The sequence below is a fragment of the Crocodylus siamensis genome, chromosome 4, assembly GCF_052110815.1.
Source record: "Crocodylus siamensis isolate JL-2025a chromosome 4, ASM5211081v1, whole genome shotgun sequence".
In the NCBI taxonomy this organism is placed as follows: Eukaryota; Metazoa; Chordata; order Crocodylia; family Crocodylidae; genus Crocodylus; species Crocodylus siamensis.
Genome location: NC_143398.1, coordinates 215527273 through 215535568, shown reverse-complemented (window position 1 = coordinate 215535568; position 8296 = coordinate 215527273).

The window sequence follows — 8296 nt, the reverse complement described above, 5'->3', positions numbered from 1 at the left end:
AGAAGTAGCTTGGGCAAAGCATTTTTTCCTGTCATACTTATTGCATATGTTCATCACTTCTGAATGATCAGAAAAGTAGAAATATGTTCCCTACTAGTATATCTGTAATAAGGACCAAATATCTACTTTGTAAAAAAAAAACTCAACACATGCTGATCTTCGCTATGCTCCATTCTCATGGCATAAAAAGACTACAAAGGTGGAAGATTTCTCAAGAGAATCACTTGAGGGCATAAATAGTCCTCCCAAGCTGCCGATCTCCACAGTAGGGGCATGCCAGCAGCAGTCCAGGAAAATATGCTATTTCTAAAGCATTGCAAGCCCCCACTTACGAATCATCTCCTTATGGCTATACCTTGTAGCATCTTGGTTAGAGCAATTATAAGCTATGCCAGGATGTAACAGGGCCCCAACTGAGACCCTGTTACTAGAGAGACGTGGACAGCTGAAGACAGTTACAACTTGGTGGGGAGAGGTGGGTCCTGCCCCCAGAGAACCAATGAGGCCCGGGACCAAAGGATAAGAGGGAGAGAAGGCAAAGGAGAAATTGCCTTTGGGCACTGCAATCCATGGAGAAGGCGTGGAGGACGCAGCTACAAAGCAACCAGAGGGTGGATCCTAGATGCAAGAGTCCGTACGAGGATGATGAAGGAATTCCAGGACCGGCTGCTCCCCCCCTCTATGTACCTGTAGTCCACACTGGTGATGGTGAGTTGGAGAGAAGCGGATCCACAACACAGGAAGAGCCACAGCTCCAGGCCAGGGCACGATGAAGGTACTCGGGAGCAAAGGGGAGCAGGGAACACCCAACCTGACCCTGAGGAGACAGGGATCTGGCACCCCGCACCTGAAGAGAAGGGGGTCAGGGACAGGAGACCCCTAGCATGCAGCAGGCCCCAATCCAGCAAAAGACGCTAAAGGTGCTGCTAACGAGCTGCTAATGAGATAATTAGAGGTGGATACCAGGACTTTGTGCAGTACTTACCTATTGCATTAGTGGACAGGGATCAGCCAGGAGGCCTGGGGCATCCCCGAGATCGGTCTGTTTGACTGATTCCTCCTCCAAAGGGGGTCCTGTAAGTAATAGAAAGAAAGCTAAATAAAAGCACCTGCATTATACCCCGATCCAGCGTGGTACTTCCCGCGGGTACTCACTTGAATAACACCCCCTTCCTCCCTATTTCTATTAAGATCCAAGTCATGGCAGGCGAGAATCAAGAGGCTTGGGGGAGTACTCTGTGTGGACACGCTGACACAGGAGTCAAACTAACCCTGGTTTGCCCTGACAGGAGGACTGAGTAGCCACAAACAAGCCTTTTAGGATTCTCTTCCTTGCCTGTATTCAGTGGATTTAGGGCTAAACTCAGGCCCAAGCCTTTCAAGAAATACAAAACCCAGCACTTGTAGGGGTAATGCAGCTGTCAGTGAAGGGACAATCTGAAGACCAGAGGAGCTGTTTCATAATTGGACCTGCAGGACTTTGGTCACTGAAGTTGCTGGATAAATTGGAAAGAACCCGGCCCAAGTGCCAGAGTGCAGGGTGAATTTACAGGACTAGATGGCAGAGGAAAAAAAACTGTCTTTATTGGAGACTAAGCTGATGTGATCAAAAAGTCAGTAAGACATGACAGAAATAGAAGCCCACCATGCTATTTTTACATAGCCAAATTTTAAGGAAACATCAACACATAACAACATGTTACAATATTTCTCTGAAGGAAGTAAAAACTAAGTGATCTAACTGAAATTAGAGCTCTTTATAAAGACAGGCTGTGAATACCTCATTTGGAATTTGTACAGGATCATTTTGTCTATTCCAAGAGCTCCCCAGGCCTGAAAAGATTAACTCAAGTTTCAGGATCACAACCAGCAATCCAGTGCTTAACTTTTTTAACCTTTCCTTTAAAAAGTGAAATTTTAGCTGTTATAATTGCAGTGACAAATTCAAGACTATGAACTGAATGTACATCTGCAATTTCAGTGACATCTTAAATTGCAAATGTCTGGACCCAGTAGCTCTGAGAGGTATAAATGCCACAGGTCATCTCAGTCTGAGTACCATAGAGTCTGCCATTCTATGGCTATAAAATTTGTCATTTTTTCCTGATGTCACAAAATGAAGCATTTTCCCTGGGAAATGTTCTCATTCTACAGCCAGGCACCCAGCACAATTTTTTTTCCTGTCTCCTTGCCCTGCTGAGTTATGTTGGTTGGTGTGTGTGATAATTTGAGAAGTTGATAGAATTCATGAATTTTGTTTGGACTGTGGAATTGCTTTCTTATAGACTAAAAGTATATATAGAGTCAGTCAGGCCTATCAATAGAAGTATTTTAGGACAGTGGGAGGGCTAAAGCCTATGGAAACTAATCCAGCCAAGTTTTTCATCTGGAAGCAAGAGAATTGCCCTAAATGCAGAACAAAGAAATGTGGTAGTAACACTAGGTCTCAGAAACCAGAGCCTAGGAAACATGAGGCAAAGTGTGTGTGGGGGGGGGGGGGAAGAGAGAGAGAGAGAGAGAGAGAGAGAGAGAGAGAGAGAGATGAAAGGGGAAGCCCATTATTGAGTCTAGGAAGAAAAACAGAAGGGATTCATAGCAGAGAGGTCCAGCTTTACTGCTGTACTCAAGAGTGACAGATTTCATGATTCAGAGATGACATGCAGGGAATATAAGGAAACACGGATAGATGGTTATTATTTTCCCTAGGTCTATGTGTTTCTTGTTGCAACAAAAGTAATGAAGGGGGTTTGAACTCATTATGAAATCTGTGCTTCTGCTTTAAATAGCAATGTTTCTGAAGAAAAGAAGAGATGTGTAAACCCACAAGGTGGCTACATGGTTGAAGTACCAGGAAAAGGTGTAGTTAAGCTACTGAGGAATCTGCAGAATCCACATTTGTCCCAGGGAGCCAGAAAGAGGGTGACAGAAAGAGCCTGTGTCCAGAAAGGATTCCAGAGAGGACAAGGAAAGGGACAGGAATGTGGCTTTCTCAAGGAAAGGGAAGTTGAAAAGCACATAAGTCCAAAGTGAATGGATCCAAACACAGCAGGCTGGTGAGTATCCAGCTTGGAAAGATTTACTGTGTGATAAACTGCTTCTTGTTCCTTAGGTTTCCCCTCACAAGAAAGTGAGTTTGATTATAACATAATTTGCTTGCATTGATCACATAATCAAGCTGCAAGATACCTTCCTTTCCCCTTCAGTGATTCTACTGCTAACAGATTCACTTCATTGTCTCATGGCCTCATGGATGTTGGCAGAACCAAGGAGGGTTCTTGATGTGGCTGTGAAAGTTATGAATTTTATTAAAAATAAGGTCTGTTAATGGTTGTTTGCTATTTTTACAAGGAGAAAGAGAAAATCAGCAACTCTTCTTTTGCACTGAAGATCATTGCCTTTTACATGGTCAAATTTTGAATGTTGTGCTTGAGCTTGTAATGGTCCACAGAGGCATCAGGCCTAGGTGGACCAGGGATTCCTGATGTAAGCTGCAGCATGGAACAACAAAGGACAGATCTGAGTAACAAGCCAGGAGTCAGAAGCTAAGTGCCAAGCCAGGGGACTAACCAGGATCAGGTTTCAGGAAGCAAACTGAGGTCAAACCCAAGTTCAAACACCAAGCCAAAGGGTTTACTATAAATCAGAAGTTGGGAAGCAAACCAAGGTCAAAATGAGTATGTAGGCAAGGGTACCTCAGTACGAACCAAAGAAGTCAGAGGCAGAAGCTACTCAAAGACTGAAGCCAGTATGTTGAACAACTGGGTCTCAGTCAGGGGTGGGAAAAATGCAGCCTGCAGGGCCATTCTATCCAGCCTTCAGGGCCCCTAAAAAATTTATAAAATTAATTATTATGTGTTCCTAGCTGCGTGTCTAAGCTGATGAGGTACCAACAGTGGTAGGACCTAGAAGAAGCCAGCAGCAGGACCCGGGGCAGCAGCAGCAAGGCCTGATAGATCTGCCCCCCCACACACACCTGGAAGCCTCTGCCTAGCAAAGGCTTCTGGGTTGGCAATGCCTGGGGCTGTTTCCCACTGCCGTCCACCTGAGAATGCAAAGTCAGAGTGCAAGGGAGGGGAGAAGCAGTGGGAAGGTGCAGAAATGGTGGTGGTGGCAGCAGCAGGAGCAGCAGCAGAAGGAGCAGGCGGGGGTGGGGAGTAACAGCAAGCAGGTAGGCAGGAGCACAGCAACAGCTGGGCTGAAGTGCAAGGGAGGAGCACAGAGCCTGTGTTGGTGGGGGACCAGGGTGGGGTGGTAGGAGCATGGAGCCCAGGCTGGCAGGGGCCCTGTGGAGATGGGCCAGTTCCCCCCTTTTCCTGCGAGTATAGCAGGAGCCGGCCCAGTCCATGTGACTCCCAGCTGGCTTTGTGCAGTGCCAGCCAGGCCAGGGCTGTCTCCAGCAGCACATGGTTCCAGAAGCCAGCCAGAAACCATACACTGGAGCAGTGGGCAAGCAAGAGGTGAAGAAGGCAGCAGCAGGTGACTGGGGGGAAGCAGTGGCAGGCAGGAAGGGGAGAAGTGGTGGTGGGAACAGGACCAGCATTAAAGCTCAGAAGACCATCTAACCTTCATACCTTATGAAGGACACAGGGGTGGGCTGAGCTCAGAGGGCAGAGCAGGTTGAATCAGGCATAGCCAGAGTAGAGGCATGCCTTTACTCTCTACTCTCCAAGGGGCAGCTGAAGAGTAGAGGAATGCTTCCTACCCTGGGTACCTTGTGAGCTCCCTGAGCCTCACTACTCCTGTAGGCAGCAAAGCAGGCAGTCAAGTATCCCTGGATGGCTCTCCTAAGCAGGAGCTCCTTCCCCTGCAGCTGCCAGGAAAAGAAGACCCTGACCAGCTAAGGCTCTGGGCTTATATAGCTCCAGCCCAAGCTCTTTTTCAGTCATGTGTCTCATTAGTTCCCTTCCGCACCAGCAAGCAGCCTCACAGGTTGCTAGCTCCCTTAAAGGAGCAAGCATACCCAGTGCCCTGCTACAGAGCGGACCTTAGCGGGTTGTCTTGTCCAATTCCCTGCTCAAAGCAGGACCAGCCCTAACTAGATCATCCCAGCCAAAGCTTTGTCTAGCCGGATCTTAAAAACCTCCAAACCCGTTCCAGTGTTTTACTACCCTTCTAGTGAGAAAATTCTTCCTAATAGCTAACCTCAACTTCCTTTGCTGCAACTTGAGACCATTGCTCCTTGTTCTGTCATCTGCCACCACAGTGTTGGCTCATATTCAACTTATTGCCCACTGTAATTGGGCAGCAGCTCTGCAGAAAAGAACCTGCCTCTTCTCAGAAATCATGTGCCCCATGACTAATGAAGACACTAAACAAAACCAGCCCCAGAACTGATCCCTGGGGCACTATACTTGATACCAGCTCTCAACTAGACATTGAGCCATTGGTTACAACCCTCTGAGCCTGATGCTGCAGCCAGTTTTCTATCCACCTTACAGCCCATTCATCCAGCCCATACTTCCTTAGCTTGCCTGCGAGAATGTTTTGGGAGACCATATCAAAAGCTTTGCTAAAATCAGGGTATACCACATCCACTGCTCTCCCTGAACCCACAGAGGCAGTCATCTCATCATAGAAGGCAACCAGGTTGGTCAAGCATGACTTGTCCCTAGTGTATCCATGTTGAGTGTTCCTAATCAGCTTCTTATCCTCCAAGTGCTTAGAGAAGGATTCCTTGAGAATCTACTCCATGATTTTTCCAGAAACTGAGGTGAGGCTGACTCATCTGTAGTTCTGTGGATCCTCCTTTTTCCTTTTCTTAAATATAGGTACTATGTTTGCCCTTTTCCAAACATCCAGGACCTCTCCTAATTGCCATGAGTTTTCAAAGATGACGGTCAGCAGCTCTACAATCAAATCAGTCAACTCCCTTAGCACCCTTAGGTGCATCCCATCTGGCCCCATAGATTTATATATGTCCAGGTTTTCTAAATAGTTCCTAGCCTGTTATTTCACTATGGTAGCAGATGGGTCATTTTTGACCTGGAGGGATGTGTGCAATGGGGTTCCGCAGGGCTCAGTCCTCAGCCCCGCACTGTTCAACATCTTCATCAGTGACTTGGACGAGGGGGTGAAAAGCACCCTGTTCAAATTTGTTGATGACACTAAGAGGTGGGGGGATGTGGGCATGTTAGAAGGAAGGAATAGGCTACAATCAGACCTAGACAGGTTACAGGGGTGGGTGGATGAGAAAAGGATGGGATTCAACACCGACAAGTGCAAAGTGATGCACCTGGGCAAGAACAACCAGCACCATACCTACAGGCTGGGGAACTCCCTTCTTGTCAGTACAGAGGCAGAAAAGGATCTTAGATTCATCACCGATGCCAAGATGAACATGGGCCAGCAGTGTGGGGATGCAGTCAGGAAGGCCAACCGCACCCTGTCATGCATCCACAGATGCATCTCAAGCAGGTCCAAGGTGGTGATCCTCCCCCTCTATGCGGCATTGGTCAGGCTGCAGCTGGACTACTGTGTCCAGTTCTGGGTGCTTCACTTCAAGAGGGATGTGGACAACATGGAGAGGGTCCAGAGGAGGGCCACTTGCATGATCAGGGGGCAACAGGGCAGGCCTTATGAGGAGAGGCTACAGGACCTGAACTTGTTCAGCCTCCAAAAGAGAAGGCTGAGGGGGGATCTAGTGGCCTGTTACAAACCAGTCAGGGGGGACCAGCAGGCATTGGGGAAGTCCCTGTTCCCCCGAGCACTACCAGGAGTGACTAGGAATAACGGTCACAAGCTGGCAGAGGGTAGATTTAGGCTAGATATCAGGAGGTGCTACTTCACAGTCAGGGCGGCTAGGATCTGGAACCGACTTCCAAGAGAAGTGGTGCTGGCTCCTACCCTGGGGGTCTTTAAGAGGAGGCTAGACATACACCTTTCTGGGGTTGTTTGACCCCAGTACTTTTTCCTACCATGTCAGGGGGTCAGACTAGATGATCTGCTCAGGTCCCTTCCAACCCTAGAAACTATGAAACTATGAAACCATTGTTGGCTGCTCACCTCCTCCCCAAATTGTGCTGCCAGGTGCAGTAGTCTGGGAGCTGACTTTGCCTGTGAAGACTGAGGCAAAGGCATTGAGCATTTCATCCTTTTCAGCATCCTGTCACAAGGTTGCCTCCCCCATTCAATAAGGGACCCACACTTTCCCTGATCCTCCTCTTGCTACTGACTTACTTGCAGAAACCCTTCTTGCTACCCTTCACATCCCTTGCTAGCTACAAGGCTAATTAAGCTTTGACCTTCCTGACTTCATGCCTGCAGGCCTGAGCAATGCTCTTATACTCTTCCCTAGTTGTTTATCCAATTTTCCATTTCTTATAAGCTTCCTTTTTGTGATTTAGTTTACTGCTAAGCCAAGTTGGTCTTCTGCCACAGTTGCTAGTCTTCCTGCACATCGGGATGGTTTGTTCCTGCAGCCTCGGTAAGGCTCCTTTAAAGTACAGCCATCAGTCCTGGACTCTTCTCTCCCTCAGACTGGCTTCCCAGGGAATCTTTCCCAGGGGTCAGTCAAGATACTTGGCTGACCAATATTGGTTTGTTTTAAATGCTTCAAACCAACATCTGTGTGGCAGGGATACTGCCATGACCTTAAACTCACCTCCAGTGATGGAGTGGAGGGAAAAGCAGTGGCTCCAGAATGCCGCTGAAGATCAAAGGCACTGCAACGGAGATGCCGCCACCAGAAGACAAGCAGTGCCAGTGTAGGAGCAGCAGGAAAAGCAACAGAGCAACGCCAAAGACCAAACGCACTCCCCTGGACCAGTGTGGGCACACTTTGCGGGCACGATTTGTGGATTTGCCGATGTCAATTTGCCAGCTGCCCGTTGGAGAGAGGGATAAAATCCCCAGTGGCCAACATCCAAGGAGAACTAGAAGCGAGGCCTCCTGAGAGCCCAGAGCAGCTGGAAGCAAACAGGTGCCCCAGCAGGGGTGAGTGGTAGCAACCCTGAGAGTTGGGATGCCCAGCTAAGGGTGGCTTGGAGGAGCCAGAATACATACTTCTCACAAAGCCATGGATCCCGGACAAAGCTGATAGAGACTGGGATAGTGGTGAGCCTAAGGAGACAGGAAAGGAAGAAGGCTATTGAAAGCCATGAGTAACCCCTGGGGAGGGAGCAAGCCCTGAAGAAAGGTGCCCTGGGGTACACACAACGAGTCAGGCCTACGTAAAGCCAGAACAAGGATGGTACACCGTCCAAACTGGGACTGAAATTAAATAGGAGCTAAGGCCCAGCCATGGCTGATTGTCTTTGAGTTAGCCTTAATCAAAATCTAACATTATCTCTGGTTGGTG